Genomic DNA, 24,565 nt, shown 5'->3' with positions numbered 1-24,565 from the left:
TAAAATCAGTCACACAGCGATAAAAAGAAACACAAAAATGTCAAGAAGCCGTTGTATTATTAACTGCAATAGCCGGTCGCATGACAGCCACGGGAAGCCGACGGGTAAAGAGATCGGTTGTTATCGGATTACGTCGTTGAAGAGAAATTGTTCGAGCCATGTTTCCGAAGTAACAAAGAGGCGACGGATGGCCTGGATTGCAGCCATTCAAAGACCAAATATAACGTCCCAGAACCCTCCAGCTCACAGGTTAGTCTGCTCCAAGCATTCCCACAAAGGTCAGTCTTCTGTTGTAGTTAATATGTCATTTTTCACAACATAATTGGTGATATAGGTTACAAGCAAGTCTGGCGCTGAACAGAAATTGTGGCGCTATGCTCCTTTATTTATTGTGCATAAATAGTGAATTGTCTTGACACAATATTGCGTTTCGCTTCTGTTATTATGGTACATTGACAAAAACATATACTTTTATTCACAGGATAAAACAGGTTTTTGTATCACTAATTGCCCAGTACGATTACAGCATACAGTATTATTGTCACTGCTACATTTCTGTGATGCGTACCAGGAATTATTTCCACTACTAATTAATTACCGTTGAGCTCAAAGGTCTTATTAATAAACGGTTAACGAATGTGTATTTATGAAGACAATTTGTGAGACTGGTAAACTTATGATATGTACGATGGTCTTTCGTTCTACACGGTGCATTTCAAGGTCCTGCACCCATCCGTCGGTAAACTGTACCTGGGCTTGTTGCAGTGACCTGAAGTTACTAAAAACTTCATGAGTGCATGCACTCACTCCAAGAAGCATATAATTATAAATATGAGCGTGGTGAAAGCTGGGCAGCACGCTAACGTCTTTTGTCCACTCTGTGTGCTCGTAAGGGTCTAAACCTTTCACTCCTTTGATTTTGTCCTCGTATCTTTTCTTTGATTTTTCATCAAGTCTGTCTTTGTACGGGCCGGGATTGTTCTCCTTCGTTTTGTACATAACTTTTTTGGGGGGGCAAAAAAAACCCAAGAAGGTATTGGAACCAGAGAATGAACGTTTTGCGGTGCTGCAAATGCTTGCATTTGATGCGGTACTTGGATTGTTTTGCCACGAGTTCCCGGCATGCAATGCGTGAAAGTCACGTGGTCTGTCAATCTCTATACTCAACCTACCAAACAAATCTTATCTTGAAACGAGAGGAGGAGAAGTGGTGCACTTTGTGAACTCCCAAAGATTCTGCATGATATAACATCCTAAAAACATGCTTATGCATGTATCACTGATCTGTTCTTTATCTTTAACATATCTTTAAGTTTTGTTCTTGTTTTTTAATCTGTGTGTTTGTTTCATGCCAAATCTGCAGTTTGGATGTCCTCCAAAGGCCATGACTTATCGGGAGAGATGCAAAATCCTCCCAAAGTAAAAGAGTTCAATGACGGTGTTAATCCGTGATAGCAGTAAAACAGTAAAACAGCACAAGTTGTGCTCTTGTTGACTCCATCCATCCGTCTTCTTCTGCTGATCCAATTCAGGGTCATCGGGGTGCTGGAGCCTTATCCTTGGTGTCATAGGGTTTGTCACAGAGCTAACTAAATTGTTCACATTCATAGCCACGGTCAAATTAGGATCACCAGTTAAACTTATATGCATATCTTTGGACTGTGGGAGGAAGCCGGAGTACCCGGAGAGCAGTCACGCAGGCACGGCGAGAACATGCAAACAGAAAAGCCTCAGCTGGCTCATAAATTCAAATCCAGGACCTCCTAGAGGTAACGATGCTAACCAATACACCCCTGTGCTTTGGCTAAGATATATTTGAATTATTTAATGACATGCCTGCAGTGTAGAATTGTGTCTGTGTCTATGCAAATCAACACTCATATCTCCACGATGGAGGGGAAAGTATTCAAGAGACTAGCACGCATCAGCTTTTTTGATTAATAAACAGAGATTTTAGGGTCTGATTGCATTTGATTTACATCTCACTGCAGGACACTCGATTGTTCTAAATGAGACAAGTTCAAATTAGCGAAAAACAAATAGAAATGAAGAGAATGTTAAGGCAGAAAATGCATTTAACTTAGCATGCAGATGCGCAGCCTTACATGACCTGTTTTAAACCGCAGCTAAGCTTACGTAATGATAACTGACAGAGCAACCGCCAGTGTGAATCTATCATATTAATAAAAGAAAGAAATCTGCCTGACAGCAAAACCCAAAGTGTTGACTGTAATTAGACTGCACAACATTCTTAGTTTGTTATAGGCTGAATACTATTTTAAGACGTCTGACGGCTGACTCCCCAGATACTCAGACGAGGAGCATCGTCCCATTTCTGCCTGACATTTTAAGGGATTAGAAGTGGAGAGGGCTAGTTCCACCTGTGCTAGGGGAGCACGTGGGGGGGAGCCAAGAAGTATTTAAATCTACTTAAAAAAAGAAGTTAAGTATTTGTGCGGAGAGAGGGTCGTGTGCGAGCTGTGCGGCTGATTTGGAGAAAAGGATTGCACTGAAACGAGTCCTCAGACAGGTGCTCTGCCACGGCCCCCAGAAATGATATAAGAGGAGAAACTCAGTGCCTGGCACAGATTTTAATGGCAATAAGCAGGTGGAGGTGAAATACTCAGTTAAACATACAGGTAAACATATGTAATAAATCCTCCATATTTTATCTGAATGTTTTTGAGAAAGAAGCATCTATACGGCTATCTACTAACGATTTTACAGCGCAGTGTAAAATACATCTTATGGCTGCACAACTGATCATTGCAGGAGTCTATACCTGCAGTGATGCAAAATAAAGACGGGCCAAAAATGGCCAACAGCTTGCTCACTGTGGAGTCCTCTATTAGTGAATGAGAGACCGGGGGATTGATTTTGGACACAGCTGACAGTTCCTAGAAAGAAAAGAAAAGGAACAGGAGGAAAAAGCAAAGCAGGAAAGAAAGAAATTCAAAACAAATGAAACATCTGGCCCTATGTAAAGTGAAAGTGAGGGTTTCTTCTTCAGTTCCTGTAAAAAAATAAATAAAAAATAGACAACCTGCTTCTCCAGATGGCTCCGTGCACTCAGATGATGATCCTATGGGGGATCTTATGAACAGCGTTGTCAGTCTGAATGACAACAGTGTCAACATGCACGGCGCTGAAGACAAATGGAAAACTGAATAATAAATGCTTGGGTAGGAGGGGGGAGTAAAAAGTCAAACTCCTCTAAAGGGGCATGCTTTTTCACCTTTTAATTCCTTCCTCCTCTCCTCCCCAGCCTCCACCTGCTCTCCACCACTTTCTGGGCTACCACCCAGCTAGCCGTCAGTGCCCACCTGATCGTCTCCTCGTATCCGGGCACCACGAGCACATGGTCTTTTGGCCTGCTGTGGACCAGTTTCCTGATGCAGCTGCCACCTGCCCATTCGTGTGGTGTTTTGCATCAATCTCACTGTGGCTGAGGCCAAAGCGGCCAGTCCAGTGCTCGCTCGTATACGCACGAGGAGTGTGCGCAAGTGCCTCAGTAAGCATTCATTTATATACGCTGCTGCTGCACGGAAACAAGGCGAACCGGCCGCCAGTCAAACAAAGATGGACATGTAGAGAAATGGGAATAGACGTGGCGCAATCACAGATGAGGATGTGCTTTCACATTCGATTCAGGCAGAGATGGCCAAAAAGACACCAAATAAACCTAATTCCCGACTTTCCTGGCTGCCGCGGCACATAAATCCTGCCCTCTGACTTCATTCTCAGCAGCATTCAATAGTTTATGGTTTCAAATCATCGCTTATATGCGTGGAATTTGACTGTTTTCTAAAATATTTGGCGACATCCACCCATCAGCTGTGACTCCTGCTTAAATCCTCAGAGAACACATGAAAAGTAAAAATTAGAGGCCAACTTCTTCATCAGCCTCCTAGAAGCACATGCCCCACATCAATCATCAGATGCATAATGAGAGGAGCAGCAACCTCAAATTAAAGCCAGGGTTGTTTTTATTTCACACTGTGTCAGATTTTTTTTTTTGACATAAAAAATAAGCACGTGTGAGCGTTCCTGCAGGTCTCTCGGGGGCTAATCAGTGAGGCTTTGACAGATCGTCTGCTCTCGACATCATGCAATGAGGGAAAAGGGAACACAGGTTCCTGCGCTAAGAGTTCCCGCATCTGGCTGGTTGTGTTAGCAACAAGATGAGGACTGTGACCGAGACCATGTTTCAGCCATGTTAGGCCAAGTGTAGATGGCAGGAACAAAGAGCCTTGTTTAAAGAGATTAGCTATGCCTCAGTCACTGCACTTTGAAGGCACACTCAAAGCTTCCTGTGTGGAAAATACTATTTTGAACAAATCTAAATTTCCATTCACTCCCCGTGCTTTGGAGTCAAATGTATCACACGTTACTAAGAACCCCATGGATTCACACCTGGACCTGCACATCTAAGGAAAATGTTTAAAAGCCTTATGTTAAAGAAGGAGAAGCAGCCTAATGCTGCTGATTTCATGGCAACAAAAAAACTGAAAACATGCATCAAAGTGCAACTGCAATTTGTGCTCTATTAAAATGCTGCAAATAAAAACTAAGCGTGCATGCTACACTGAGAGTTAGAGATAGGAGGAAGAAAGATCAGAGGTAATAGCACTGCCTACTGGAGCCCAGCCAGTCAGCAGGGGACAGTGTTTGAGGTGAGAATCCTGTGGGGAACAGAGAGAGGGAAGGCTGCCAAGACTTGCTGTTAGAAAGCTAATTAAACTATTGGCCCATTGTGAGGGAGGTGAGAGTTGAAGAATGGGCTCATGCTCACCCCGAGCAGCGGCTCTGTAGCTCAAGAGCAGCCGCACTCTCTGAGGGAAATTTTCCAGAGAGTTATACAAAAAAGGCAGACGAGGGCCTTTGGATGACGCCGCTCCGTCTCTCTGCTGATCATCTCTCCTTTCTCTGTTCGTGCACTCTCCGACTCAGCCTTCGCGGAGAAAAAGCAATTCCAGGGATCCTTCTGCAGCCTCAATCACTGTCCTGTGAGAGCAGTGATGAGTTCCTCATGTGTTCAGATATTAAAAGGGAAAACACAATAGGCCGCCACACAATAAATTCCGCACAAAATCGGCGGGTCGGGCTTACGCCGTGCCGACAAGCAGCGGTGCTGTGTGTGTAGCAGGCATCTGTGGCTTTACGCTCTTGTTTATTGGACTATGAAAGCGGGGGCGTCTAAAGGAGCCTCTGACTGACGGCAGCAGCTGTCTTTCTTTGAAGCTGTGGCACACAGGAGGCTGGAGACTAAGTGATTTGATGACATGGCTCCTTCTAATATTTACTTTACTAAACACTATTTAAATATGTCTAAAGCAAAGGGAAGGGGAAAAAAGCGCTTGCAAATGTTCAGCAGGAATGAGAGTTAATGGAAGCATCCACAGGTAGGTGCGCAATATATTTGTCAGACCTTTCTGCACAACATCAAGCTCAACATAAAAACACTCTGAGAGCAAACAGATGGGGCCCCTTTAGTCCACGCAAATCATTCCTCCCTTTGCTGTCCTAGTCACACATAAATGCTGTAATTCTGCCGCTGAAGAGATCCGAGAAAAAAATTGAAAGAAATCTGCAGTGTGAGGACGTTGTCCTGGCATATGTGCCAGACTGGTGGTGAGAGAGGCCTTCATTTGTTATATATGTCTGCCTGCCAAAAAAAGAAAAGAAAGAAAGAAAAAAGTAAGAGCAGTGTGCACGTATGTGGGCTCTGAGCGCCCATCCAAACATTTTTCTTCTTTAACTAAATGTTAGAGCTGAAGTGCTTTACCTTTGTGCACGAAAAGAAACGGATGGAAGGAGTGAAAGAAAAGCACCGTCAATATTTACCGTTTCCATTTCTAATGTGTCACGCCGCAAGCCCATATGGAAAATAAAGAGGATGTAGGAAACGTTTATGTTTTATAAACGCATTAAAATCACATTTAAAAAATCAACTAAAATATCACCTCTGACATGATTACATGAGCTCAGTGACGACATGTTGTTATCAGTGGATGGAAAACCCCTTTTATTATCTGTGCTAATGTTCGGGGTTACACTCTGCATTGACAGAGCCGCCACAGGAACCCGCACAGCCCTCAGTCTGCATCCTGCTGTATCTCAGTTGCAATTCTGCACTGGTTGATCAGCCTGGCTGATGGAAGACCTCCAGGCTATCTCCTCCCCGTACATTCAGCCACAGACGTGGGAGCCGTGCTGAAAAAAGGGAACTAGAGGCTTTGCAGAGGCTCCGGCTAACTGAGAAGTCAGGGAGGAGACGGGGGGGCTACACAGCTGTAGAGCAATTTCACTTTTACGCCGAGATAAGCCTGGATGTTTTATCACTGCTGGACTCACGTCATTTGTAACTGAAGTTTCCACTTAACATGCAATGATAAAGTGCCAGCTTAAGCCACGCATGTGAGATACATCTTTACTTACCAATTTATCTGAACGGATCTATTTTTCATTTTTCTGCTTAAATTCATCTAAGATGACCCAGTTCTCTCAGTACTTGGAATTCTCTTTTGACTGTCGACAGCCAAAGACATCAAACACAAGTCAAATGCCCATCAAATATGTAGCATCAGCCAAATCACTGAAACATGACTGACTGGTGTGCTATTTGTCCTCCAAAAGCTAATAATTTCAAATGGCCACTTATTTTACATCATTTTTTTCTCCACCAAATCCTAAAGAACAAGATGTACTCAAAGGCAAACGCCGAGCGGAGATAACATGTTGTTCCTAAAATGTATATACACACCGAATAAAAGCTCTCTTTGCAACACCTTGTCTTGAGAGAGAGTCTTTTTCCACAGGACAGAAGTGCACCTCAAATAGATTTTTATGGCAGCGCCCTGTGAAAGGTTTTAGCTGCTTTCAAAGACCAATGCGATTTAGTAAAAGGTCACAAAATAATCCAATCCTTTCATGAGGTGTCTCCTTCAGATCCCCCCCCCCCCCCTTTTTTTTTTTTGTTTTAAGTGCTGCACTTTTGTGTAATAATATCTTTGGAAAGGTCTTGAAAGGGGAATTAAATTGTTGAGAGCACAGAAACACTACCACCCTGTAATCCTCAAGTGTCTGATAGTTTAATTTGCCTTCAAGTACAGTCATTCAATTTGTGCGCCATGCTACACAGTTATAATCTATACTTTCAGTGATGAGTGTTTTTCAAGCTTAACAAGATACTGACAGCATCCAGGGAGCCATTTTAATTCTAGTCTTCACATTGGGACTTTTATAGCCTCATTACTCAGCCAAAGTAAAATAAGTTAAGGGTCTTAATCAGGGATCAAGCAGTTTGAGACCTCTCACTGAGAAGATTAAAGGTGAAAATACCCTGGGACACCTGTCATTAGACTGGAGTGGGGGGCTGAGTGGGTTTTTATAAGGCTGCTTTTCTCTAATATCCTGCTCCCATCATCCGATTGTCTTCCATAGTGGTGGAGAATCCCTGCTGGGACACTTCACTTCACATTTCCTCAGCACCAGACTGACAAGCGTACGCCCAGGAAGGTCCTCTAAAAGACGGATTCATCTCCTAATTATAAAACCTGACTATGCTGAAATCGCACTGCTATTATTGAAACCGTAAAGAAAACAGCTAAACATCTCATCGGCCTAATTATGGCTGTCAGAGAAAAGAACCTATAGACGAGGGCTGGCTCGATAGCAAAGAAGAAAAGAAGATTTCTAAAAGCCTTACGGCATCTCGCTAAAAATACATTCACTTTTTCAGTCATGAAATCAAAAGTTCTTCTTGTCAGAATCTCTCTAACAGGCTTCTTCTTTGGGTGGGGGGTAGACAACTGCTCAGATTGGTGAAAACAAGCACCAACTGGATCTCTCTAGATGGCATCACGGACTGAGTGAGCATCCATTTTATTACCACTGCACACAGAAGGATGCAGAGCGATAGGCTCCCATTGTGAAGTCTGCGGACTGAGATGTTTCCATCATGATGCCCTCTGACAACATAATTATGCATTGTATCTCACTTCGCACGGCTCGCCAAACCACATCAGCAACAGCTCAGGGTCCAGTAGCACAGCAGCGGCGGCGGTGGTGGAAAAGCTGAGGGATGCAGGGGGAGGAGGGGAGGAGGTTTGAAGCTCAGACCCTGGAGCTAAGCAAATGCAACGCAGTGGCAGAAGATTGGAGTCCAGACACAGAGGGGCTGAAAAGGGATGTCAAAGGAGCGGCAGTCTTTCACTTTGCATCAACGTCAGATTAAGGGCACTGGCAAGAAGAGCAGGAAGCTGAGACACCGAGGGGCAAGGGTGGCAAAGGAGTGTGAGGAGCAGGAAAAGAGAGTGTTAATCCTTAAGCTAGCGCTGCCATGGAGCATAACACGAAAGTCACTTTAAGGACTCGAACCACGATGGAGGACGATGACAAGAGATCTCTCTCACACAAAAGCAGAAATACAGGCGTGTGCTGTAAACCAAAAGATATTACTTACTCAAGTAGCGACACTTGACTGGAAACACACGTTTGAAACATATTTTTTTAAAAGAGCGTGAGCGTGCACCAACTCACCCTTCACCGATTAAACCGACACAGGTTTGGTTAATTCATCATTCAAACAGACTTTCTCCTTTTGTGGGGTGGCTGTAGCTCAGGTGGTAGAGCAGGTCACCCACTGACCAGACTAACCAGAAGGTTGGTGGTTCAATCCCAGTCTGCTCCGGTCTGCATGCCAAATATACTTGGGCAAGATAATAACCCCATGTTGCTCTCCATCGGAGTGTGAATGTGTATGAATGATAGAGCTGAAGTGCTTGTGTGAATGAAGTAGTTGTATAAAGCTCAGCTCAGACAGAGTCAAAAAGTGCTTTATAAGAACCAGTCTATTTACCATCTTGTAACTGCAACACTGTCACATTTTTTCTTGTGAGAATGACAGGAGGAGTCCAACTGAGTTTAAATGAAAGCCTAAATGAGGTATGCAACCACATCCACACAAATCAGTTGCTCGATTTCACTTTTTGCAACAATCAGCACAAGAAATTTCAGGATGAATGATTCAGTGCTAAGAAACCAAGGAAAGACATCCAACCAATCAAAGTGTAGCTCAGCACTGATGGCAGATGGCAACTTCCAGTATTTCCCTGTTTGCAAATGTGTTTTATCACTTTTTTTCTTTTTATTTCTTAAAAAGTGATCGAGACATATTTCATGAAATGTTCTGTCTCAATATTGCAGAGGTTATATCCAATATAGAAGTGTGATAACGCAGCGGATGAGAGACTCCCTTCTCTATAATCGCGTGCCTCCCGCTGTACAAAACAATGTGTCTGCACTTGCGCTCCTCTGGGTTCTTTTCACCACTTTGTCTTCAAGAAAATGGACACGGAAAAAAATCCAAACGGTGACACAATACCAAATAAAACATACAGGGTGGGCCTTTGAAATATATGCATTTGGGTTTTTTTATCCATCCCAGATGAGACAGCAAAGATTTGCCGCACCACGCTGCAAATGATCCCCTTTAACTCTCCGAGGTCATCGCTGTAGAAGTCCAGGTGACCCGTGGGTCCTTCCGCAGCCAACGGGGATGCAAGGTAAACCGGGCGGGGGCTTGAAAAGTGGCTCCTCAAATCTCCACCTTCATTAATCACACTTTGCATGCCCACGGCCCACAGAGCAGTGTGACAGTGACAGCGCTGAGAATGATTAATACTTAATGCAGCGTTTAAGAGAATGATTTATGCCATCTGTTAGTGGATGACATGCTGCAGAAGTTGGCTTCAGCACTAACACACACTTGTCAGCAAGGATTAGGAGAATGATACATAACTTAATCTCAGGAGCAGCAGGTCACCTCCAAAATTAGGCTGATTCTGGACCATGAACACAAGGAGGAGAGGTGGGTGTTAGGGGAGGATATACAGGGGTGGATGTGCATAACCCCAGCGAGAAATTAATTGGAGCTGGTCAGAAACGGTCCAGCGTAATCAGGCACTGTGTTCATTCAGTATTAACCCCTAACATGCAACGGACTGTTAGTTGTTCATTACGATCTCTAACCATACATCCATCCATTTCCTGCTAATTATCGGTGAGTGTGGTACTGAGTGGTACGGTTGTCCGTGTTCGTGTCCTCCAGCCTGTCCTGGGAGCTTCTGAGGCATTTACAGAGCAGACAGGGAACATACTCCCTACAAAAATAGAAAAAAAACCCCTCTGACTTATAACCGATCCCAATGAAACGGAGCACCGGCTCTGCTGGAAGCTCCATCCGAGTGTCCTCATGCTTCATTCTGTGGCTAATGGAAATTTTATTCATGATCTAAAGTTGGGTTTTGATGAACAGTTCACTCACTGACAGTAGTGTTGCTATGCATATGTGTACAAAATTAGGTAATTTCAGACCTTAATTATCCCCCCCCCCACCCCCAAGTAACTGTGCTTATCCATTTAGTTTATGACGCAGGGAAACAGTTGGCGATAGTGCTAACAATGTGGTGCTGAAAAGTAGAAAATTACTGAGTGCCGCTACTCTCTGTAATTCTATAATGATTTGACTTCACCATCAAAAAAAGCTTCTGGAGTTAGAAAATTTAACAGAAGAAACCACAAGCGCCTAAGATTGCCAGTTACAATCACCATGTGGCAGCGTTCTGATCCCAGATACAGTCACATGTCACCTTGTGGTTATATCTTAACCTAAAAATCTAGAGTAATACTTCTGGTAAGTTTATCTAAGCTTGTGGAGACAAGAAAAAAAGGTCAGCTGAGAGCTTTACCTTCAGACTGTGTTCCCTACTTCCACGAAAAGTCCAGTGCAAAGTGTCTACAAACAAAACCAAATATTACAGATATAAGAGCAACCACAAGACTTGTTTTAATAAGCTGATGAGACAATTAGCATACGTAGTCTCTGATTTAATATTCTACTGATTGTGAACCCTTTAAAAACGCTGGACCTTTCCAGGCGGGCGTCACGATTTGTTTCTGCGCAACCTCCATACAGAAGTCCACCATCCACCCATTTTCTTGACCTCTTATTATCCACAAAGCTAACACATAGAGACAGCCAAACGTATTGAAGGTTCTCATTTTTATTTTTATGTAAAGTTGTAGGGTGGTTCTGGGCTTTAGTGGGCTTTAGAATACTATACTTTTACAGAGTGTACAAGATTTAACCAAAACTTAAACCATGAGGGTAAATTTAGAGCAAGAAGCCCTAACCTCATGCTACTGCACTATTACAAGCTCCTTCTGATCTCAACACTAGATTGCAAATGAGCAGCCTTATCTCTCCCTCCTTCTCTTGCTCCCCATTGGCCCTGTAATATTTACATATTCAAACAAACTGTCAAAGTCCCAAAGCAAACAATTTGTTATCCACCAGAGTTTGCATGGTTAAAAATATTCCACATCTAATCTGCATAAAAGTATCAGTCTTTCGTCAGGGATTACTGGCTTTTCTCGCTGTCCTCTCTCCCTTTTTGTTCCTCCCAGAGCTTTCAGATGACAAGGTGAATGCAAGGATAATCAGTTTGGTCACCGCGTTGAATCTTTTTTTTTTTTTGCCTGGAAGGTTACACTCTTGTTTCATGTTTGAGGTTCCCGCTGAGAGGTAATCAACAAAATCAGTCCTTCAACAATACCCCCGTCTGTACTTAACCCAATAAAACAGCCTGTCCAAAACTTCACTTCGCATTACTGTTAGCATCGCCCTTTCATAACAAAAATCAGCAACCATTTAAAAAAAATAAATCAAACAAAGCACACAATACTGCATTGAAATAGGTAGAAAGGGTGTCACTCAGTGTAACTATTCTTGAACAGCAAGTGTTTTATTCTACACAGTGGGGATGTTTGTCAGTCGTGGGCAAGCACCGTCTTGCCTGTCAGTAGTGTCCAAGAGCAACAAAATGCAAAACTGGAAAAGCTTGATGTGTGGATAAAGTTTCCCAAAACATCCAACACGTCGCAAAAAGATGCCTCACACGAGATCACCTTTGGAAAACAGTTATCATTCAAAGCTGCTGGTGTGTGCCATACGTAAACAAATTAGTAATACGTTTTTGTTTTTTTATTACAGCAAAAATACCAGCTGAGGTGTTTTAATAAGCCAAAGACACAGCATGTGATGTGCTGGAGCTGCACGCTCTATCCAATTAATTTAGAGTCATGAAATTGCCACCCTGCGCACCAAAGCCAGAAAGTGAAGCTGTCGGAATAAAAAAACATTACAACTTTTTATAAAGGGAAGATAATTATTTCCCTCAACCTATTTAACTTTGCTTTTGGTTGCACCTTTGCTCTTTGCCGGTGAAAGTGCCTCCCGTCTGTCTACAAATAGAAGAGAACATGAAATAAATAAATAAATAATACAACAAGGTACTTATAGCAGCGAGCGGGAAGGCTTTTTTGAGCGAATATTGCACCGTAGGAATCCACAGCAAGATCTGCTTTAAACAAGCAGCAATATGTCAAACAATGCTAACCTCACATCGCTCATTTCTCAAATCACAAGCAATACTGATGTCTCATTAGCGCCCAGGCACAACTGTAGAGTCTCTGCAGACTGATGCATCAGCAGACAGAGCTGTAAAGCAGCTCTTCTCCTTCTCCTGTGACTTTCTACATGAACTCCAGTGCTGTAAAAGAAAAGCGGGGCAGTATATGGGAAGCTCATACACACTCATGATTGATTGATTGTTACACAGTGGTAAATCAAAGAGTGGGGTGCCTTTTCAATCACGGGCAAAGTCTTTGAACATAAATAACAGCTACCATCTTGCCTTTGGCAGTTTCATCTCAGTATAAACACAGGCACTTGGCAGTCATCGCGCACAGTGAAAAGTCTCTTTGAGCAGGAGACGGAATTCCTCACAAATGTAAATTTATGTACACCCATTTGACACTTTCCACTCATGACTGGTTTGTATTTTGTAGTGATGGGTCGTTCGCGAACGAAATGGCTCTTAGAGCCGGCTCTTTGACGTGAACGACGCGAGCCGGCTCCTTATCGCGAGCCGTCACGTGGGTTTTTTTTTTTTCTTTCTCTCAGCCTCTCTCTCGCACTTTTTTTCCGCTTCACTCTGCACGCGAGCCTTGTGCTTTACGCTGGGCAGAGGGGGGAGGGGCGGTAGTTACACTCAGTAGCACAGGAACAGAGCCAGAGAGAGAGAAAGAGAGGCAGGGACAACAACATTAGAAAGGTATAGTAATCATCCACAACTATTTTCGGTTGCAGATGATAAAGGATTGAGAAAGTTTATTCATGCAGGTCCATATGACAGAGAATATGCATGTTCTTTTAGTTTTCATATTATTATAATTTATATTTAATTGTGTTGTGGTTTGCAGTGTTTTGTGTTCTTTTCACTTTAAATTTGTGAAAGGAAAAAGCTGAAAATGTAAATAGTTAAAACTTGAAATGTGAATAGTTGATTTTTGTATTAGATGATTTATTTATTACATTTTATGTGGAGTGAATAAATAAAAGTATATTTACGGTGGCCCCTAGAGACAAAGCACATACAAACTTCAAATCACGTACGAACTCTGAAGCATGTACAAACTCCAAAACACGTAAAAACACGTACAAACTCCAAAACACGTAAAAACTCCAAAACACGTAAAAACACGTACAAACTCCGAAGCACGTAAAAACTCAGAAGCATATAAAAACTCAGAAGCACATAAAAACTCAAAACACGTACAAAAGAACAACAGAAGTGCTCCAGGATGCTGGGCGCAGTGTTGAGCCTTTGTTATCTTGTGGCTACACAAGCCAGCAAGTACCAATGACCGGATTTGGTGTGTGGTAATAACAGGTAAATGAACTTTTTTTTAAATTATTTGAATATATATATGAGTGCCTGTGTATAAATACACAAACAATACACACATGCTTTCAATTGTGTAATTTAAGTGATCTAGTAGCTCTGCTTTGGAAGTTCAGTTCATGCTAGAAATGTGTTTTGGAGTTTGTACGTGTTTTGTCTCTAGGGGCCACCGCATATATTTATATATAAACATATATAAATAAAACCACTTGTTTTTACGTTAGTAATTCCTTTTGTGCATAATTTTATATTATTGTTAATAATAAATTAATTAAAGCAACAAAACAACCTGAAGAGCCGGTTCGGAGCCGAAAGAGCCGGCTCTTTTTAGTGAGCCGAACCGAAAGAGCCGGATCTCTAAAAAGAGCCGGAAATCCCATCACTAGTATTTTGCCTCCTTCTCCATCCTACTTATTATAGGAGATGATTAGCAATTTTTCCAGGCCCAGTCAGGCAATGAAGAAGACGACCAGGCGGGATCTCGAGTCTAGAGCCCTGCCTGCCACAATAGACGGCAGGTAAATCCCTGCCGCGCGTTGACAACAAAGAGCCGCTGCAGAAATTCACCTGAGACCCGAGTCTGTCCTAGTCTGCAGAGGAACACCAATAAAAACTCTGTTAAGAAGGCGCTTTCTTCTCAGGCTATTAGTACCAAAGAGCGCCTGTCTGCGCTTTTCTTCGTAATTTCAGAATGGTATCACAATTATCGAGCCCGGGAGAAATTACTGAGCGACGTAAGGGCAATTTAGTCATACAAAAAAAGAAAAAGAAAAAAAGAATGTTGCATTAAGAGCATTATTTCTCACATCTGTCCCTTCATTCAACTCGTTTCGGGGTCCTACTTTGAATTCGAGACATTTATGCAGACCATCTTAAGAGAAAAATCTCACTACTGACAATTTGGCTGCTAATGGACCCATCAGTTCTAAATTCACAGCCAAAAAAGAAATGCTTTCACAGACTTGGACTCATTCTTGATGAGTCTTTCATATATACATATATATTTATATATTTTGACAGTGCTTTTCGGGGGTTTGCCAGTCCCTCTATGATGTGAAGAGAAAATGAGTTAAGACCAATCCTTTTTGTGGCAGGGCTGCATCTCTCGAAATCCACAGAGTAGCACAGAAAAAAATATAAATAGATAAAGCATAATAAACACACTTAAAAGCTCAGTGATGTGTACGTACAAGCTGGTTTGGCTTTCATAAAGAGCTTTTCCACTTTGCCCATCAAGTGTCTGACAGAGTAAAGGATCTCAGACTTGAATACCAACTGGAGACGAGGACAGACACCAAAATGATCCATGTGGACCCGTGCCAACCTAATGACAACCAAACTACACAAAAATAATTTATGGGCCACAGTTTTGTGGATTTTTTGCATATATAACCAACCAATTATCATGTGAAAGAGGTCCAGATTCTTTCTAAACGATGAAATCTTTTTAGGCATCTGCATTTGCATACGCAGTATTTTCTTACTTCCCATAAAACGGATTCACACTGAGTCAGTTATCACTTCATTGCCTCAAACTGGGTCATCGTGTCTCCAGGCACAATTACAGCCAAAACCTTAGCGAGACAAATTCGCTGTCAGTCTCTGCGCCACTTTTATGTATGTGGCACGGAGACTGACAGAGCTGCCAGCAGGACAGTCAAAGATGAATATATATATATATATATATATATATATATTAGGGGTGCAACGATATTCGTATCGATATTGAACCGTTCGATACAGTGCTTTCGGTTCGGTACGCATATGTATCGAACAATACAACATTTGTAATTTATTTTATCAACTTTCCTTCTGACGATGCTGTCAGTGTTGAGCGCTCAGTGAATCTGCGTTCGACTACTCCGCCTAGGCTGCACTGTCGAGCCTAGGCGGAGTAGTCGAACGCAGATTCACTGAGCGCTCAACACAGACAGCATCGTCAGAAGGAAAATTGATAAAATAAATTAAAAATTTTGTATTGTTCGATACATATGCGTACCGAACCGAAAGCACTGTATCGAACGGTTCAATATCGATACGAATATCGTTGCACCCCTAATATATATATATATATATATATATATATATATATATATATATATATATATATATATATACACACACACACACACATATACACAGAGGATTAAGCTGTGGATCATACGGCAGGCCTCGCAGGTCAATAGGAGACAAACGCATCTAATAAGCCAATGATGAACTCTGAGGGTCCCTCTTCTGGGGCCCTGATTCTAACAAATGTAGTATTGACTTCACAGACACTCAAAGGAACACGTTACGTTTCCAGCAAGGACAAAGAGTGCTGAGAGATGAGACATGAGCTGCAGAGGGTTCAAGTATGGATCATACAATCGACTTAATACCACCCATCTAATGACAAGCAGAGCAAAACAGACATGCAACAGCCTCACAGCCTGACAGGACAAACCAACATAGTGTAAAGACTATAACTGTTAATATGCATTCACCAGGGCTGGAACTACAATACTTATCAATATTGCTTAAGTATTGCCTTTGATATTTCCTAAACTCGAAGGGAAAGTCTTCTAAAGTCTTGTTGTTGTTTTTTCACATAAAACATTAAAGTCAAAATATTTTTCATTCAGTAAACATTAATATTAACATTAGTAATGTTAGTATGTGAAAAACATTAGTAACTTATTACTTCACTGAAGTTCTGGTTACAAAAAATCACTGTCCATAAATGATTAGCTTACAGTGATTTAATGGTAGTGCTAATACTTAACATACATTTGAATGATTACGAGAAAATGAAGACAAAATGTGGGAATTACTTCCAGATACATTATTAATATGACTTCCTGGAGGGTTATCACTAACCCCCAACAATAAGTCAGGAACACATTAAAGCCATTTCACCTGCAGTTATTCATCAAAGTGATTCAGTAATGTTAACTACTGCTATGCAGCTCCACGCTGTGCATTATACATATGACTTATGGGGCTCTGAGGCTGAATTACAGTCACATGCTACAGAGCCTGGTGAGTCAGACTGCAATGGCACTGCTTCACCTGTGTGTATGGGTCTGAGTGTGCACACAATGGGTCTAATGAAGAAGAAAAGAGCATTTTTAATTCATCTTTAGTCATTGATCGTTTCCACAAAAATCTTTCCTTCTGCTATTTTATATTTCAAAATCATTGCTTTAAATTTGTAGTGAAAGCAAAATAATAAAAAAAAGTAAGCGTACACAGACTGGAGGATGAAATTAGGGTTTTTTTTTAACATGGTAAACACTCAGTCTTGTGTTTAGTGTATTCAATTAAAGAATTCTGTAGTTTTGGTTAAAAATAGAGTGACACAAGTAGCACAGGGTCCATTATGCTTATACTCTAGAAAAAAGCTAACTTGTGTTCAAGCAAACATACTAATCAACATTTTTTAATACAGCCACCGGCCACTTCATTAGGCCCACCTTGCTAGTACCAAGTTGGACCCTTTTGCCCTCAGAACTGCTTTAATTCTTTGTGGCACGACTTCAGCTGCATTGAACATGCTCAGCAATGGTTTCCCAACCTTCTGTTGACCAATTTTGGTGAGCCCGTGTAAACTGTAGCCTCAGTTTCCTGTTCCCAGCTAACAGGAGCTGCCTTCAGTGTGGTCTTCTGCTGCTCTAGTCCATCTGCTTCAAGGCTAAAGGTGTATAGGAGATGCTGTTCTACATACCTTGGTTGCCTTTCAATTAACTCAAAGCAATTTGACCTTTCCCCTCTGACCTCTGACATCAGAGGGGCATTTTCACCCACTGGATAGTTTCTTTCTTTTTTTCAGACCATTCTCTGTAAACCCTGTGAGAAAAATATCACCTTTCTTCCTCATTCCAATGCAGCAGTTTGACCTCAGTTTGGTCATCTTGATAATGTTTACATGTCTAAATATACTGAATTGCTGCCATTGGATTGGCTAATTATATATTCCCATTTTTTAAGAGAAAGCTTGTCTTCTATTGTTTGCTTTCTATTAGTACCAATGTCTACGCATAAGAGGAAAAAGCATGTTTATAGCCTCTAAGAAAAAGTGATTTCTGTCATGGTTTCTAGAGCTATTGTGACCGTGTTAGTCAAGATTTTATACGCAAAGAAACAAAAATCGAAAACAGAAGTGGTCACATTTGAACATCTGATCGGAGCAGGTGAATGACACCTGAACCCCGGGCCTCTTTGGAAACATGCCACAGTTTATGCCTGATGATAGAATTGTTGTTTTTTAAAGAACTACAAATGATAGAAAACTATGTACTTAATATTTGACAGGAGAAGACACTTTTTGAATGGCGGTCTGTGGACAGAGAGATCCTCTGGGTCCAGCGCTGAGCGACCTTCAGCAATATGACGTTTTAGGCAGGGTCACACTTGCCTCAATTTTCAGTGGCTTTCTCCATCTCTTATATACAGACTATAGTAGTGTTAGACTAGGGTATCACTGTGTGTGTCTGTGTGTGTGTTTTCAGCACACTGTTTATTTTGTCTTATTGTGTGTTAGTATTACCAGTACTAACGTTACATTTATGCACACACATGTGCGTTATCTGTATATTTGTGTTTATCTTTCTGTGTTTGCATAGTTGCTCGTGTGCCGTGTGGGTCAGCAGTAGCGAAGCGGAGTGTGTGATAAATGTCCTGTTTGGTGCTGACAGAGCAGGTCCTGGTAAGCTATACGGTCCCAGGGGCGGGAGGCTAATCATGGCGGTTTCTCTGGAGCCCTTATGCCACTGAATGACAAACAACTGTAAGCGCCACTCAACAGAAAAGTACACACAAGAATACACGCTCACAACACTGATTTAATCTCTGTCCCAAATGTTGATGATCAAGTTGAGTCACGTTAAATTTGTCCATAAAGCCCTTTAACAAACAGGTTTATCGCAGGGTGGCTCCAAAAAGAGCAGAACAAACCAATGAAAGACTAAAGCTGGTCTTGATGCAGTCAAGACTCATCCTTGTAGCTGGTAATAAATTGACACAGGGATTCAAAAGCATCTGAGTGGCTCTGAGGAAAAGGTAATGAGTGTTTTTGGCTTTTCATTACCTGGAATTTAATTACTTACAACCACCAGAGTAATGAATGTGTACGCGAGCTTCGTTTAGCCCACTGTGAAGCATTTTGAGTGTTTTCCATGCTTATCCTCTTGACAATATTTGCATTGGTGATCAGAGCTGATACTGTGTGTAGACACAGTTCTGTTTAACAAAACATTAATTATGTAAACCCAACAAAAGCAAAGCCAGCTCCCCTGGCCTCTGTTTCCCTCCATTTCTATCATTCTCTCATCCACTTAAGTCTGCATTCATCCCTCCATCCTGCAAATGACAAACACACGTATTCAGAAACACACACACAGTGCAGTGAAGCAGAACGCATCTGGCTACACACCCCGTCAATCTCACACTGCTGTGTGGCCTTTCTGAGGAACAACTCCGGCTCTGTCCAGTCTTGCTGCTGCTGATTGGAGGTTTCACTCAGTACTGCATGAAATCCCACATAACACAGACAGGGAAAATATGAGCAGAGGGCGAGAAAGGGGTACACAAAGAGGGGTAAAAGTAGAGGGAGGGGCAGCAGGAGGAGTAAAAAGAGAGGGAACGGGCTAAAGAGATTTAAAAAAAAAAAAAAACGAGAAGCCAACAGGGGAAAGGAAAGCTGCAGAAAGGGCAGAGCGAGACCAGAGAGAAATCTGAGATACACTTGTGCCTACCAAGCACTTCTTTTTCAGCTCCAGCAGCACTAAACACATGCATATGAAAAGCGCCGGTCGCTGCAATAGCAGCACGACTCCCCAAAACTCGTCTGAAGCGTGGCATGCTGAGAAAAATAAAACATTTTCAACTTCCAGCGCTCTACGCCATGGGCGCTAAAGACATGCAAAGTTCTCGGCGCTGCCAAGAACATGCCATAGCACATCTGAAAATAATGTGGAGGGAAAAAAAAGTAAATAGAGGCCCCCTGTGAACATGTAGCCTCAGGTTGCGTGGGGGGTGGAACGGTGTCAAACGGGTGGATCGGGTCGATCGAGACGTGAATGGAGCGCGGCGTGAAGGAAAAGTATGACAAACAGAGCCGCAGCTTAACGACTCATAATAGCATTACCGCCTCTTCTAACCCCCCGTGCTCAAGGTAAGAATGACTTCTCCTGAGCACGCTGGGGCGAGAAGAGAGTTAAAGGAAGCAATGACACTGACTGAGGAAAGCACAGTGCAGCTGTGAAACCTCTGGCAGATACTAAAGGAACACTCCACGATATCTTCATACTAATCCTGCTCCTCTGGGTGCAAACTGCAGACGTCGCACTGTCAGAGCACAAATGAGGTGTGCTGCACCGTTGCAAAGATAACAGCTTTCTTTACACCTCAATGTGTGTGAAAGACAGAGAAAAGACAGAAGGAGACTGGGAATTTAGATTTATAGTGTGCATGCATGCTTTTGTATTTTAGTGATGTCATAAAATGTCATTTTAGGACAGAATAACCAGATATACTTTCTGCTTTTTGCTTCACGCAGAGCCTCTTCTAATTTTTTATTTTCGAAATGAACAGAAAATTAATTACAAGCTTTGGTGGTTTTCAGCAGGTTTTAGGGGATGTTTACTGGGTCCGTCTGTGTCTTGTTTCATCTGTTATGTTTAGCCTGTGTCTAAAAAGTGACAAGTGTTTCCAAACTACTAATTTGCCTATTAATATAATAAATGGGACCTGTTAGTTTTGTATTTGCTATAGTTTATATATGAAGAGATAATAAATCATTAGAAGGCATGAGCACAGAGTTCATTTAACTGTATGTGTATATACTGTAAATAAAAGATGGGCATAGCTGCTGTTTTGAGAGGTCCATTTTTTATCCTATGTTTGAACATTTGCTGGACTATCCTATCCTGATCGTTCTTGGTAAACATCTCCACACTCCAAATTATACCCTGTTTTAACCCCTTTGTACCCCAGAACAGTCACGGCAGCAGGCAAGTTTCTATTACTGTATGTGTATGAAGACAGGCTTTGTAACAGATAACACTTGTTCAATCACTGAATCAGAAAAAAAGCTAGAACAAGAGATTGATTTATAATTATTTTTTAGGAAATATCATCAAAGCCGTCAATTTTATCATTTCAACACAACTAAAACACTTCTGGCCACTAAACTCTTCATGAACGGCCTTAAAATGGTTTCAGCCTTCACACTCTACAATATATCCTCGTGTTACCCAAGCCTAGTATCACATATCTCTATCTGAGGGTCCAGTAACCAGACAAGCCAAAAGGCCATGTGTCCAATCTGCTGTAAAAACCCTCTATGCCCCTGCCCTGCTCTGCTAATACGACCTTATTTGCAGGCAGCAGAAACAGCCATCTCGATCATGTGACCATTCCTCGCTTGGTTTCCAGTTGCAAGGCATGGATGTGGAGGATTTTATCAAAGGCCAAGGAAAGAGGGCAGTTAGTCTCCACATACACAGCTAATTCCACTCCCTTAAAAGGTGGCACGGCAAACAGGAAGCTCTCCACCCTACATATTGCTAAAGGCCAAAACAATGTGAGTACCGTGGCTGCTGAGATAATAACATAACATAGTGTGTTATGAGCTTTTATGTTGCTAAAACCACTAATGATCTACCTGACTGACTGTCTTTGTCTGGGTTTGCTGGTGCCTGGCGGCTCTCCTGCAGCACGGTGCCACACACAGCGTCACGATAGTGGAAATGACAGGAGGAATTCGAAAGCTGTAATTTTCCCGAAATTATAATCTGCGCTTGTAAACATATATGTGTCCATGTCCTCGTTTACCCTGCAGGATCTGCGGTAGCTGAGCGGAAAGAATAATCTGCATCAAAACACCCTTTGCCAGAATGACTTCATTTTCATGGGTGCTGTGTTTTGTGACTTTAAAGCCAGAGGTTGCAGTCAGCTCAGTTTTCCCCATTTCCCACAGATTCTGGCCCGTCAGCTTTAGACTGACAACACCAGGGCGGCTGTCGGCAGGATGTGTGAGATCTGTCCCTCGTTCCCTCCTCTCATCTCCATGTGTCTGCATTTTTACAGCTCTACCTGCCCCCGCCCCCCCACCCTCTTCACCTTGACCAGGATACATGACTGGGGAGCCAACAAGCCCGAACATGTGTATGTGAAGGTGTGTGTGTGCTTTCTCAAGCATTTGTAGGTCACAAAAAACAGCCTCACTGGGAGTCTGACAGAGGGCTTACTTTTCAGTCTGGACCGGCCCAAAAGCCTTGCTTATGAATGTTATATTATAGTGGTGTGTGCAAGGAGAATACAGAATTTGTACAATATATACACATTTACAAAAAAAGAAAAATCAACAGGTGAGTGCAGACACAAAGCTATTATAATGCATCACAGGACAATTCATGAAAGTGGCCGTCGCTGCAGCTCCCTCAAGAGATTTAAAGTGTTTAATCTGAAGCACATGGCTTCATGTGGATGGCTTAGACAGCTGTAATCTAACATGCCTCAAGGAACAAAATTCCTCTGTTATCCAGTCACTCACATCTGATGGAAAGTGGAAGGAACTGGGCCGCAAAAGTGGCCATAAAGTGACTGGAACTGCTTCCTGTGAATGATGCAAACCTATCTCGCTAACTCTGGTCCCCAAAGGACACCTTTGGAGCACAGAGTACACTGACATACAGGAAGGTGAAAATATTTTTGCATATATGTAAGACGTCTATGTTTCAAATCAAACAAATTTTAATATTAGATAATCAGAGAAAATACAAAATGCAGTTTTTAAATGATGATTTTATTTATTAAAGGAATGGGGTCACCCAAATCTAATAACTTGATTTATCACCACTAGCAGCAAGAGCTGCAATCAGGTGTTTGCAATAACTGACGATGAGTCTTTCACATTACTGGGGAAGAGTTCTAGGCTGCTCTTCTTTGCAGAATTGTTTAAATCTAGGCACATAAACAGGACCTTCATACTCTTCAAACCCTTTAAAGGTCATGCCAAAGCACCAATCAGATTTACTGCTTTCCTCCAAATGTAACAGGGATCAAACTTTTGTCTCGTCAGTCCATAGAATATATTCCCAAAAGTCTTGGGGATCAAGATGTTTTCTGGCAAATATGAGACGAGCCTTTTTGTTCTTTTTTAATCAAGAGTGGTTTTTGTCTTGGACTCTCCCATGGATGACAATTTTATTCAAGTCTCTTTCTCATTGTTGAATCATAAACTCTGACCTTAACTGATTTAAGAGAGGCCCTCAGTTCTGTAGATGTTGTTTGGAGTTCTTCAGTGACCTCCTGGATGAGTCGTCAATGTGCTCTTGGAGTATTTCTGGTAGGCCAGCACTCCTGGGAAGGTTAACCATTTTGTTTCAAGTTTTCTCCACTAGTGTTTAATGGCTCTCACTGTTGCTGGAGTCCCAAAACCTTAAAAATGGCTTTGTAACCCTTTGAAGACTAATAGATGTCAATTACTTCCCAGCTGTTCCTGGGTTTCTTGGCATGATGTGTTGGTTTTTGAGATCTTTTAGCCTACACTTTGTCAGACAGGTACTATTCATGGGTGTTCCTGATCAGGCTCACATGTGATTATTGAAAATAAAGCCAGTTCTGCAAAAAATATGTTTAGGTTATGATTTAACAAGTGGTACGGAATTACTTTTACACAGGGCTGCGTTTTTCCCTCAACAAAGGAAATCATCATTTAAAAACGAAACTTAGTATTCACTCACCTTTGTCTTATATCAATATTTGTGTGATAATCTGAAACATTTAGCTGTGACAAATGTGCAAAAAATATGAAATCAAGAAGAGGGCAAATACTTTTCACAGCACTGTATATGTAAACCAGCACCAGTCTCATCAACTAATGAAGCGAGTGAATGTAAGAAGTGCTGCGGATCAATTCAGGTTAAAAGAGGTTAATGCTGTTTGCCCTCCGGGTAACAAAAGGGCACGCCTTGCATGACTGCAAATGTTTGGACATATTAGCTACATAAGATATGTTTTTAAAACCAATGGAACAAAAAAGTAGGCGGTACAGAATGACAAAAACAACCAATGAGCATCTAAAGTCTTAAAACACACAGAGGCAGCCATTACCACAGGCCTGACATCAGCCAAATTACTGAAAGGAGCTTTTTAAACAGGCACCTGCTCATTACCTGAGGATGATTCACTTTTTTAAATTACAGAGCAACCACATGACCCAGGTGCATTAACCGCCCCTCCTTCCCTGCCTCCCTTCATGGCATCCAGAGATGCAAGCTCATGCACACAGATGCATACACAGCTAATCCTATTAAAAAAAACATGCACAGATTTTAGTTCTAGGTGTGACAATTTTACTCTGCGCCACTGTCGCCATCAAGACTTGGTTAGTATAATCAAGTTAATCTGCATAGCGGGGACTGGCTAATGAAGTTACCTTCTCCCATCACCCCAGGATAGGAAATTATGTCTCTGTCGGGGGTCTTTTAACCTCGACATGCACGCATGTTTCTCCCAACAGCCTCCGGAAACACACACCTTCACACACCAGCTTAATGAGTGCCTGGGGAGACAGGCAGACACACACACACACACATAGACACACACACACACATAAAGACGGGTCTGCTTTGAGCTCACGTTCACTCTGCCTAGAATACTGAACCCTTCCCAGAAACACTGAGCGTACTGTGGATCCCCGAGAAGCCCTAAGGCTGAGACGACAAGGGCAAAGATGGAGAGAAAACACAGAGCCTTGTGAGAAATGCAGA

The 24,565-nt window shown here is 42.1% G+C and overlaps 2 protein-coding genes and 1 long non-coding RNA gene across 7 annotated transcripts in view; 2 read left to right on the top strand and 1 right to left on the bottom strand.

Moving 5' to 3' along the window:
* The window catches only part of LOC309716991 (sialic acid-binding Ig-like lectin 10), a 155,973-nt gene that overhangs the window by 49,605 nt on the left and 81,803 nt on the right, over positions 1-24,565 (top strand). The window lies entirely within an intron of this gene.
* ptprub (protein tyrosine phosphatase receptor type Ub) overlaps positions 1-24,565 on the bottom strand; it is a 192,438-nt gene that overhangs the window by 150,986 nt on the left and 16,887 nt on the right. The gene's annotated exons all lie outside the window — the stretch shown is intronic.
* LOC309716996 lies at positions 12,493-21,906 on the top strand. 2 transcript variants are annotated; one of them, XR_014279602.1, is made up of 3 exons: positions 12,493-13,178; positions 21,173-21,372; positions 21,879-21,906. It is a non-coding gene; the product is annotated as an uncharacterized lncRNA (long non-coding RNA). The 2 variants fall into 2 exon arrangements; XR_014279603.1 differs by lacking the exon at positions 21,879-21,906 and adding an exon at positions 21,769-21,783.

This window comes from Aulonocara stuartgranti (assembly GCF_965226115.1).
Source record: "Aulonocara stuartgranti genome assembly, chromosome: 11".
In the NCBI taxonomy this organism is placed as follows: Eukaryota; Metazoa; Chordata; class Actinopteri; order Cichliformes; family Cichlidae; genus Aulonocara; species Aulonocara stuartgranti.
This window is presented reverse-complemented; position numbering and strand designations above follow the sequence as displayed.